This window comes from Phacochoerus africanus, chromosome 9, assembly GCF_016906955.1.
Source record: "Phacochoerus africanus isolate WHEZ1 chromosome 9, ROS_Pafr_v1, whole genome shotgun sequence".
In the NCBI taxonomy this organism is placed as follows: Eukaryota; Metazoa; Chordata; class Mammalia; order Artiodactyla; family Suidae; genus Phacochoerus; species Phacochoerus africanus.
Window position 1 is genome coordinate 29,422,844 of NC_062552.1, and position 12,185 is coordinate 29,435,028.

Consider the following 12,185-nt stretch of genomic DNA (forward strand, 5'->3'; position numbering starts at 1 on the left):
AAAAGAAAGTAATCAAACCAGAAGAGGAGAGAACAAGAGAAGGAAAGAAAAAAGAGCAACAAAAACAAATCCAAAGCAATTAATAAAATAGCAATAAGAACATACATATCAATAATTACCTTAAATGTTAATGGACTAAACGCCCCAACCAAAAGATGTAGACTGGCTGAATGGATACAAAAACAAGATCCATATATATGCTGTCCTCAAGAGACCCACTTCACTTCTAGGGACACATAAGATTGAAAGTGAGAGGATGGAAGAAAATATTACATGCAAAGAGGAATCAAAAGAAACGTGGAGTAGCAATACTCATAGCAGATAAAATAGTCTTTAAAATGAAGAATATTTTAAGGGACAAGGAAGGTCACTACATAATGATCAAAGGATCAATCCAATAAGAAGATCTAATAATTTTAAATATCTACGCACCCAACATAGGTTCACCACAATATATAAGGCAACTGCTAACAACCTTAAAAGGACCAATCAACAAAACCACAATAATAATGGGGGACATTAACACCCCATTTACAGCAATGGACAGATCATCCAGACAGAAAATCAATAAGGAAACAGAAGCCCTGAATGAAGCATTAGACCTGATGGACATAATAGATATTTACAGGACATTCCATCCAAAAGCAACAGAATGCACATTCTTCTCAAGTGCACATGGAATATTCTCTAAGATTGATCACATCCTGGGCTACAAATCCAACCTTGGTAACTTGAAGAAAATTGAAATCATATCAAGCATATTTTCCAAACACAACACCATACAACTGTAAATCAACAAGAAAAAAACTGCAAAAAAACACAAACACGTGGCAACCAAACAAGAAAAAAACTGCAAAAAAACACAAACACGTGGCAACCAAACAACATGCTGCTAAACAACCAATGGATCACTGAAGAAATCAAAGAGGAAATTAAAAAATACCTAGCAGCAAATGACAACAAAGACACGACTCTCCAAAACCTATGGGATGGAGCAAAAGCCGTTCTAAGAAGAAAGTTTATAGTGATGCAAGCCCACCTCAGGAAACAAGAAAAAGCTCAAATAAACAAGCTAACTTTACATCTAAAACAGCTTGAGGGAGAAGAACAGACAAGACCTAAAGTTAGTAGAAGGAAAGAAATCATAAAGATCAGAGCAGAAATCAATGATATAGAAATGAAGAAAACCATAGAAAAGATCAATGAAATGAAAAGCTGGTTCTTTGAAAAGGTCAGGAAAATTGATAAACCCTCAGCCAGACTCATCAAGAAAAAAGAGAGGACTCAATAAAATTAGAAATGAAAAAGGAGAAGTAACAACGGACATCACAGAAATACAGAGTATTGTAAGAGACTACTATATGAAACTATACACCAATAAAATGGAAAACCTAGAAGAAATGGACAAATTCTTAGAAAAGTACAATCTGCCAAGACTAAAGAAAGATGAACGGACCAATCACAAGAACTGAAATTGAAACTGTGATTTAAAAACTTCTAACAAACAAAAGTCCAGGACCAGATGGCTTCACAGGTGAATTCTATCAAACATTTAGAGAAGAGCTAACACCTCTCCCTTTGAAACTATTCCAATAAATTGCAGAGGAAGGGATACTCCCAAACTCATTCTGTGAGGCCACCATTGCCCTGATACCAAAACCAGACAAAGATACCACAAAAAGGAAACTACAGGCCAATTTCACTGATGAACATAGATGCAAAAATCTTCAACAAAATACTAGCAAACTGCATCCAACAATACATTAGAAGGATTATACATCATGATCAAGTGGGATTTATCCCCAAGATACAAGGGTTCTTCAATATCTGCAAATAAATCAGTGTGATACACCACATTAACCAACTGAAGAATAAAAACCATATGATCCTCTCAATAGACACAGAAAAAGCCTTTGACAAAATCCAACACCCATTTCTGATAAAAACCCTTCAGAAAGTGGGCATAGAGGGAACCTACCTCAACATGATAAAGGCCATATATGACAAACCCATAGCTAACATCATTCTCAATGGTCAAAAGCTGAAAGAATTCCCACTGAGATCAGGAACAAGACAAGGATGTCTGCTCTCAACACTACTCTTCAACATAGTTTTTGAAGTCCTAGCCACAGCAATCAGAGAAGTAAAAGAGATAAAAGGAATCCAAATAGGAAAGGAAGAAGTAAAACTATCACTATTTGCAGATGACTATACCTAGAGAATCCTAAAGACTCTACCAGAAAACTGTTAGAGCTCATCCATGAATTTGGCAAAGTTGCAGGATACAAAATTAATACACAAAAATCGATGGCATTTCTATATACCAACAATGAAAGATCAGAAAGAAAGAGAAATTAGGGAAGCAATCCCATTTACCATCGCATCCAAAAAAGAATAGAATACCTAGGAGTAAACCTACCTAAAGAGACAAAAGACCTGTACTCTGAAAACTATAAGACACTGATGAAAGAAATCAAAGATGACAGAAATAGGTGGAAAGACATACCATGCTCTTGGATTGGAAGAGCTAATATTATCAAAATGACTATACTACCTAAGGCAATATACAGATTCAATGCAATCTCTATCAAATCACCAAGGACATTTTTTCACAGAACTCAAACAAAATATTTTAAAGTTTGTTTGGAAGCACTAAAGACCCAGAATAGGCAAAGACATCCTGAAAAAGAAAAATGGAGCTGGAGGAATCAGGCTCCCTTACTTCAGACTATCCTACAAAGCTGCAGTCATCGAAACCATATGGTACTGCCACAAAGACAGAAATATAGATCAGTGGAACAGGATAGAAAGCCCAGAATTCAACCCACACACCTATAGCCAACTAATCTATGACAAAGGAGGCAAGAATATACAGTGGAGAAAAGACAGCTTGTTCAATAAGTGGTGCTGGGAAAACTGGACAGCCACATGGAAAAGAATGAAATTAGAACACTCCTTAATGTCATACACAAAAATAAACTCAAAATGGATTAAAGACCTAGATATAACACCAGATACTATAAAACTCTTAGAGGAAAACTTAGGTCAAACTCTCTCAAGCATAATAAGCAGCAACATCTTCTCAGATCCACCTCTTGGAGTCATGACAGTAAAAACAAAAAGAAACAAATGGGACCTAATTAAACTTAAAGGTTTATGCACAGCAAAGGAAACCCTAAACAACACAAAAAGACAACCCACAGAATGGGAGAAAATCTTTGCAAATGAATTGACTGACAAGGGATTAATCTCCAAAATTTATAAACACCTTCTGCAGCTCAATACCAAAAAAAAAAAAAAAATCAAAAAATGGCAGAAGATCTAAACAGACAGTTCTCCAAAGAAGACATACAGATGGCCAAAAAACACACAAAAACATGTTCAACATCACTCATTATTAGAGAAATACAAATAAAAACCACAATGAGGTACCACCTTACACCAGCCAGAATGGCCATCATCCAAAAGTCTACAAACAATAAGTGCTGGAGAGGGTGTGGAGAAAAAGGAACCCTAGTACACTGTTGGTGGGATTGTAAATTGGTGCAACCACTGTGGAAAACAGTATGGAGTTTTCCTCAGAAAACTAAAAATAGAACTACCATTTGATCCAGCAATCCCACTCCTGGGCATCTATCCAGAGAAAACCATGACTTGCAAAGGCACATGTACTCCAATGTTCATTGCAGCACTATTTGCAATAGCCAAGACATGGAAACAACCTAAATGTCCACTGACAGAGGAGTGGATCCAGAAGATGTGGTACATATACACAATGGAATATTACTCAGCCATTAAAAGGAATGAAATACCAGCATTTTTAGCAACATGGATGGACCTAGAAATTACCATACTAAGTGAAGTCAGTCATACAATGAGACACCAACATCAATGCTTTCACTGATATATGGAATCTGAAAAAAGGACAGAATAAACTTCTTTGCAGAACAGATACTGACTCATAGACTTTGAAAAAAATTTATAGTTTCCAAAGGAGACAGTTCGGGGGGTGAGGTGGTGCGCTGGGGTTGTGGGATGGAAATTCTATAAAATTGTATTGTACAAATATAAATGTAATAAATTCATTGAGTAATAAAATTTTTAAATAAAAAAATAAACCATCTGGTCCCAAAGTTTTGTTTGTTGGGACATTTTTGATAACTGACTCAATCTCTTTACTGGTTATTAGTCTGTTCATCTTTCCTGTTTCTTTATTATTCAGTCTTGGTAGGTTTTATTTTTCTAGAAATTTATCAGCATCTTTTAGGTGGACCTTTATGGACATATAATTGTTTATAATGGCCTGTTACAATCCTTTGTATTCCTATGGTATCAGTTATAATGTCTCCTGTTCTGTTTCTAATTTTATTTATATTATATGAGTTCTCTCTTCATCTTGATGAGTCTGGCTTTTGTCAATTTTATTTATGTTTTCAAGAAGCAAATACAAGTTTTATTGATTTTTGTTGTTTTAGTCTATTTCATTTATTTTGTGCTCCAACCTTTGTTACTTCCTTCCTTCTTAAATTTGGGCTTACTGTGTCTCTTTCTAGTTCCTTGAGATATAAAGTTAGGATATTTACTTAATGCTCTTTTTGTTTCTTTTTAAAAAAATTTTTAAATTATAGTTGATTTACAGTGTTCTGTCAATTTATACTGTACAGCAAAGTGAATGTTATACATTTATATATATTTCTTCTCACCTTTCCCCCATCATGTTCCATTACAAGTAATTAGATATAGTTCCCTGTGCTATACAGCAGGATCTCATTGCTTCCCCACTCCAAATGCAACAGTTGGCATCTACTAACCCCAAACTCCCAGTCGTTCCCACTCCCTCCCCATCAGAAACCATAAGTTTGTTTTCCATATCCAGAGTTTCTATTTTGTAGATGGGTTCATTTGTGCCATATACTAGATTCCACATATAAGTTTTATAATATGATATTTGTCTTTCTCTTTCTGACCTACTTCACTTAGAATGAGAGTCTCTAGTTCCATCCATGTTGCTGCAAATGGCATTATTTTGTTCTTTTTGATGGCTGAGTAGTATTCCATTGTATGTATATACCACATCTTCTTAATCTATTCATCTGTTGGACATTTGGATTGTTTCCATGTCTTGGCTATTGTGAATAGTGCTACAGTGAACATAGGGGTTCAGGTATCTTTTTCAATGAAAGTATTGTCTGGATCTATGCCCAGAACTGGGATTGCTGGGTCATATGGTAGTTCTATATTTAGTTTTCTGAGGTACTTCCATACTGTTCTCCATAGTGGTTGTACCAATTTACATTCCCAACAACAGTGTAGGATGGCTCCCTTTCTCCATAACCTCACCAGCATTTGTTATTTGTAGACTTACTAATGATGGTCATTCAGACCAGTGTGAAGTGGTACTTATAGCAGTATAGATTTGCATTTCTCTAATAATTGGTGATATTGAGCATTTTTCCCTGTGCCTGTTGGCCATCTGTAAAACTTCTTTGGAGAAATGTCTGTTCAGGTCTTCTGCCCATTTTTCAATTGCATTGTTTTCTTGCTGTTGAGTTGTATAAGTAGTTTGCATATATTGGAGATTAAGCCCTTGCCAGTTGCATTTTTGAAACTATTTTTTCCCATTCTGTAGACTGTCTTTTTGTGCTTCTTATGGTTTCCTTTGCTGTGCAAAAACTTCGTCAGTATGATTAGGTCCCACTGGTTTATTTTTGTTTTTATTTCTGTTGTCTTGGGAGAATGACCTAAGAAAATATTTGTAAGGTTGATGTCAGAGAATTTTTTGCCTATTTCTTCTCTTCTAGGCATTTGATGGTGCCTTGTCTTACGTTTAAGTCTTTAAGCCATTTGAGTTTTTTTGTGTGTGTGGTGTGAGGGTGTGTTCTAGTTTTGTAGCTTTACATGCAGCTGTCCAGTTTTCCCAGCGCCACTTGCTAAAGAGACTTTTTCCCATTGTATATTCTTGGCCTCTTTGTAGAAGATTAATTGACCATAGGTGTCTGGGTTTATTCCTAGGCTCTCTATTTTGTTCCGTTGGTCTGTATGTCTGTTTTGTTACCAGTATCATGCTGTCTTGATTAGCTTTGTAATATTGTCTGAAGTGTGGGAGAGTTATGCCTCCTGATTGGTTTTGTTTTTCAGAATTGCTTTGGCAATTCTGGGTCTTTTATTATTTCATATAAATTTTTGTATTGTTTGTTCTAGTTCTGTGAAAAATGTCATGGGTAATTTCATAGGGCAATCCCTATTGAATCTGCAGATTGCTTTGGGTAGTATGGCCATTTTGAGGATATTAATTCTTCCAATCCAGGGGCATGGGATATCTTTCCATATCTTTGAATCCTCTTTAATTTCCTTGATTAATGTTTTGTAGTCCTCAGCATGTAAGTCTTTCACTTCTTTGGTCAGGTTTATTCCTAGGGATTTAATTTTTTAGAGTGTGATTTTAAAAGGTATTGTATTTTCATAATCCTTTTCTAATACTTCATTGTTAATATACAGAAATGCAACTGATTTGTGAATGATAATCTTGTATCCTGCTACTTTGCTGAATTCAGTCACCAGTTCGAGTATTTTTGTGTGGAGCCCTTAGGGTATTCTATATATTGTATCATGTCATCTTCATAGAGTGACAATTTTACGTATTCTCTTCCAATTTGGATACTTTTTCTTTCTTTTGTTTATCTTATTGCTGTGGCTAGGACTTCCAATACTATGTTGAATAAAAGCGGTGAGAGTGGGCATCCTTGTCTTCTTTCAGATTTTAGTGGGAAGGCTTTCGGTTTTTCTCCATTTAATATTAAATTGACTGTGGGTTTGTCATCAATGGCTTTTATTATGTTAAGGTATGTTCTCTCTATACCCACCTTGGTAAGAGTTTTTATCATGAGTGGATGTTGGAGTTTTCCCAATGCCTTTTCTGCATCTATTGAGATGATCATGTGTTTTTTTACTTTTCTTTTGTTAATGTGGTGCATGATGTTGATTGATTTCCATATGTTGAAGCATCCTTGTGAGCTTGGGTTGGATCCCCCTTGGTCATAGTGTGTGATCTTTTTTATATGTTGCTGGATTTGGTTGGCCAAAATCTTGTTGAGAATTTTTTGCATCTATATTCATCAAAGATATCAGCCTCTAATTTTCTTTTTTGGTATTATCTTTGTCTGGTTTTGGTATTAGGGTGATGGTGGCTTCATACAATATCTCTGGGATTATTCCATCTTCTTCAAATTTTTGGAACGTTTAAGAAGGATGGGTATAGGTTCTTCTTTGTATGTTTGGTAGAATTTGCCTGTGAAGATATTTGGTCTGGACTTTTGTTTGTAGGGAGTGTTTTTATTACATATTAAGTTGGATTTTGTCATCCATCTGTTCAGTTGATCTGTTTCTTCTTGATTAAGTTTTGGCAGGCTATATGTCTCTAGAAAGTTGTCCATTTGTTTTCAAATTTGTTGGCATACAATTGTTCATAGTATTCTCTTACATTTTTTGTATTTCTGCAGTATCTGTTGAAAGTTCCCCTTTTTCATGTCTTACTTTGAGTTTTTCTCTCCTCTTCTTGGTGAGTCTGGCCAGAGGTTTGCCAATTTTGTTTACCCTTTCAAAGAAGAAGCTATTGTTTTTATTAATTTTTTTCCATTTTTAAAAATCTCTATTGATTTCCTTTCTGATCTTTATGATTTCCTTCTTTCTGACTTCAGGTTTTGTTCTTTTTTTCTAATTCTTTTAGGTGGTAGGTTAAGTTGTTGATTTTAGATTTTTCTTCTTTTTTGATGAAGGCCTGTATCACTGTGAACTTTCTTCTAAGAACTGCCTTGCAGCATCCCATAGATTTTGAATGTTGTTTTCATTAGCATTTGTCTTGAAGTATTTTTGAATTTCTGTTTTGATTTCCTCCTTGATCCACTGGTTTTTTGGTAGCAAGTTGTTTAGTCTTGGAGTCAGTTTTTTTCTCATTACTTTTCCTGTGTTCGATTTCTGTTTTCATGCCGTTGTGATCAGAGAAGATACTTGAAATTATTTCTATATTCTTAAATTTGATGAGGTTGTTTTTGTGTCCTGGTATGTGGACAATCCTTGAGAATGTTCCATGTACACTGTAGAAGAATGTGTATTCTGATTTTTTTGGATGTAATGTCCTGAACATGTCATTAAGTCTAACTTTTCTATTGTGTCATTTAGGATTTCTGTTGCCTTATGGATTTTCTGTCTAGAGGATCTATCCATTGACATGAGTGGAATATTAAAATCTCCTACTATGATTGTATTCCCATCAGTTTCTCCTTTTATGTCTGTGAGTATTTGTTGTATGTATTTGAATCCTCCTGTATTAAGGGCATATATATTGACAAGTATAATATCCTCTTATGGAATGGTTCCTTTTGTCTTTAGTATCCTTCTTTGTCTTTCACTTAGGCCTTCATTTTAAAGCCTATTTTGTCTGATATGAGTATTGCAACTCATGCTTTCCTGTCTTTTCCATTCACATGAAATATCTTTTTCCATCCCTTCACTTTCAATTTATATGTGTCCTTTGCTGTAAGGTGAGTCTATTTAAGGCAGCATATTGTAGGCTCTTGTTTTTGTATCCAGTCTTCCATGCTACATCTTTTGACTGGAATTTTCAGTCTATTGACATTTAAGGTAATTACTGGAAAATATGTATTTATTGCCATTTTAAACCTTGTTTTCCATTTGATTCTATGTTTCTCCTTTGTTCCTTTCTTTTTTTTTTTTGGTTGGATGATTTCCTTTTATTTTATGCTTGTGACCTCCTCTTTTTAGTTTTTGTAAATGTATTGTTTGGTTTTGACTTGTGGTTGCCCTGTTTTTCAAGTATGTTAATCCCTTCCTATGTCTGTTTGCTTTAGCCTTGATAGTAATATAGGCTCAAACACATTCTAAAAAAGAATCTAGACTTTCTTACTTTACTTGCCCACATTTTGTGATTTTGAGATCCTTTTTTTAACATCTTCAGCTTGGTGTGTGTTAGACTGCAGAGGTCTGTTTCATTGTTTGCTCCTTCTGGGGAATTCTCCTGTTCTTTAAACTGGGAGTGGTTCCTGAGCTTCTTGATTTTGCTTATTTTTTTCTAATCCTGAGTTCAGAGAAAACAGCTACTGTATTCTTGGAGGGCTATTTATATGTGAAAGTGCCCCTGGGTATTTTCAAAGGGCTGTTTTTTTTGGGGTTTTTCTGTTCGTTTGTTTCTGGATGCTTGCTGTCTCTTTCCTCAGTGTGTGCAGGCTGTTATCCCCTTGATAGGGTTCTGCATGTGCCTCCAGGGCATTGGAGGCAATGGGCAGAGCTAGTAGCCAGTGCCTGGTTGCTGGGGCCTTGCCAGTGGCAAGGACCCACAGGGAGGTGGTGCAGGCTGCTACTAAATGCAGGGCCCTGCGTAGCGGCAGTGACCCTCAGGTGTGTCTTGGTTGTGCCTGGAGCATTCAGCAGTGGCATCAGCAAGGCATGTGTGTTCCCAGGGGAGTGAGAGCAACAACAGCTGGTACTCAGTTTCACTGCCTTCCTCTGTGCTCACCTCTGAGGTGACTGGGGCCACAGGTGATGCCTATTCATGGACCTCTAGTGGTGGTGGGCCACATCTACCTCTGGTGTCTGATATGACTCTGAGGGTTTGTCCTGCTGCCTGTAGACCATGCAAGAAGTATCCTTTCATGCTTAGTCTGCATGGGAGGTGCTGCCACCTATAGCCCATGCACAAGGGGCCTTTCACCCATAGCCTGAACAAGAGGAGCCTCACTGCCTGCAGCCCCACCCTCTGAGAGTCCACACTTCTACAGAGAAAGACACTCCTATGATGGTCCTTCCCGTCTCCTCTCGCCCTCCCCAGCAATGGTGCCTTGTTTTTCCTGAGGGCCCAGACCTCCTGGGTTCCCTCAGCTGTGGCACTCCACTCTTCAGCCCTTTGCACACTGCTCCCTAGCATATTACAGAGTCCCAACCCCCTTTCAAGTGTTTCAGACTGTGGTATCTGAGGAGGTGGTCCCAATGGTCTGTGCATCTCTCTCTCTGCTTTGCCCTTCTCAGTCGAGCTGCTGCACTTTTCTCCAAGGGTTTGAGATCACTCTGTCCTATCTCCCTGTAATTTAGGTGGCTTTCCAGGGTGTGGGTACATTTTCTCTTTCAGACCTCCCTCTCAGAAGAGCTAGTCCTGTCCTGATTCCCTTTTCTTCTCTTTTTCCTTTTGTTCTACCCAATTATGGAATATTTCTTACTGTCTTGGAGGTTTAAGGTCGTCTGCCAGTGTTCAATAGATGTTCTGTGTGAATCATTCTGTATGTAGATTTTTTTTTATGTGTTTGTGGGAGAAGGTGAGCACCATGTCTTACTCCTCCACCATCTTGATCCTGCCCTTAAATTTTAAATTTTACTTCATTTACAATGTTTTGTGTAAATTTCTGCTGTATAACAGTGACCCAGTTATATATATATGTATGTTTGAGATAAATCCTTTGTTGGTTGCTTCATTTGCAAATATTTTCTCCCATTCTTTGGGTGTTTTTTTCATTTTGTTTATGATTTCCTTTGCCGAGCAAAAGTGTTTAAGTTTAATTAGGTCCAATTTGGGGTTTTTCTTTTTCTTGACCATGCCTGTGGTTTGTTGACGTTCCTGGGCCAGGCATTGAACACGTGCCACAGTGTATGCCAATGCTATTTCCTTAACCCAATGAGCCACCAGGGAATTCCTCATTCGTTTATTTTAGTTTTTATTTTCATTACTCTAGGAGGTAAATCTTAAATGATATTGCTGTGATTTCTATTAAAGAGTGTTCTGCCTATGTTTTCTTCTAGGAGTTTTATAGTATCTAGTCTTACATTTTGGTCTTCATTCCAATTTGAGTTTGTTTTGGGGTAGGGTTTTAGAGAATGTTCTAATTTCATTCATGTACATGTAGCTGTCCAGTTTGCCCAGCACCACTTATTTAAGAGACTGTCTTTTCTCCATTGTATATTCTTGCCTCTTGCAGTCATAGATTAGTTGACCATAGGTGCACAGATTTATTTCTGAGCTTTCTATCCTTTTCTGTTAACCTATATTTCTGTCTTTGTGCCAGGACAATACTGTTTTGATTAATGTAGAATTGGAGTAGTCTGAAGGCAGCCTAATTCCTCTAGCTAAATTTTTCGTTCTTAAAATTGTTCAGATGTTTGGGGTCTTTTATGTATCCATACAAATTTTAAAATTTTTTTGTACTAATTCTGTGAAAATATGCCACTGGTAATTTGATAGGGATTGCAATGAATCTGTAGATTGCCTTGGTTAGCATACTCATGTTGACAGTATTGATTCTTTCAGTCCAGGAACTGGATGGTATAGCTTTCCATCCGTTTGTGTCATCTTCAGTTTATTTCAACAGCATCTTTTAGTTTTCAGAATACAGGTCATTTGCTTCTTTAAGTTTATTCATAAGTGTTTTATTCTTTTTGAAGCAATGGTAAATGGGATTGTTTCCTTAATTTCTCTTTCTGATATTTTGTTGTGTATAGAAATGCAAGAGATTTGTGTGTATAAATTTTGTATCCTGCAACTTTGCTGAATTCATTGGTGAGCTCTAACAGTTTTCTTGGTAGCATCTTTAGGATTTTCTATGTATAGAATAATTCATCTGAAAATGATGGTTTTACTACTTCTTTCCCAATTTGAATTCCTTTATTTTTTTTTCTTCTCTGACTGCCATGGTGACTAGGACTTCCAAAACTGTGTTAAATAAAACTTCTGAGAGTGGATGGCCTCATAGGAGAGTTATAACAAATGTACAAAGAGGAACTTATACCCATCCTCCTTAAACTTTTCAAAAAGGTTGAAGAAGAAGGGACATCCCAAAGACAATTTATGGAGATAACATCACCCTAATACCAAAACAGACAAAGATACTACCAAAACAGAAAATTAGAGGCCAGTATCTTTGATGAATATAGATGAAAAATTCTCATCAAAATTTTAGCCAACCAAATCCAACAATATATAAACAAAGATCATACACTATGACAAAGTGGGATTCATCCCAGGTTCGCAAGGACAGTTCAACATATGCAAATCAATCAACATCATACACCACATTAACAAAAGTCAAAAACCACATGATCATCTCAATGATGCAGAAAAAGCATTTGACAAAGTCCAACGTCCATTCATGATCAAAACTCTTAGGAGTTCCTGTCATGGCTTA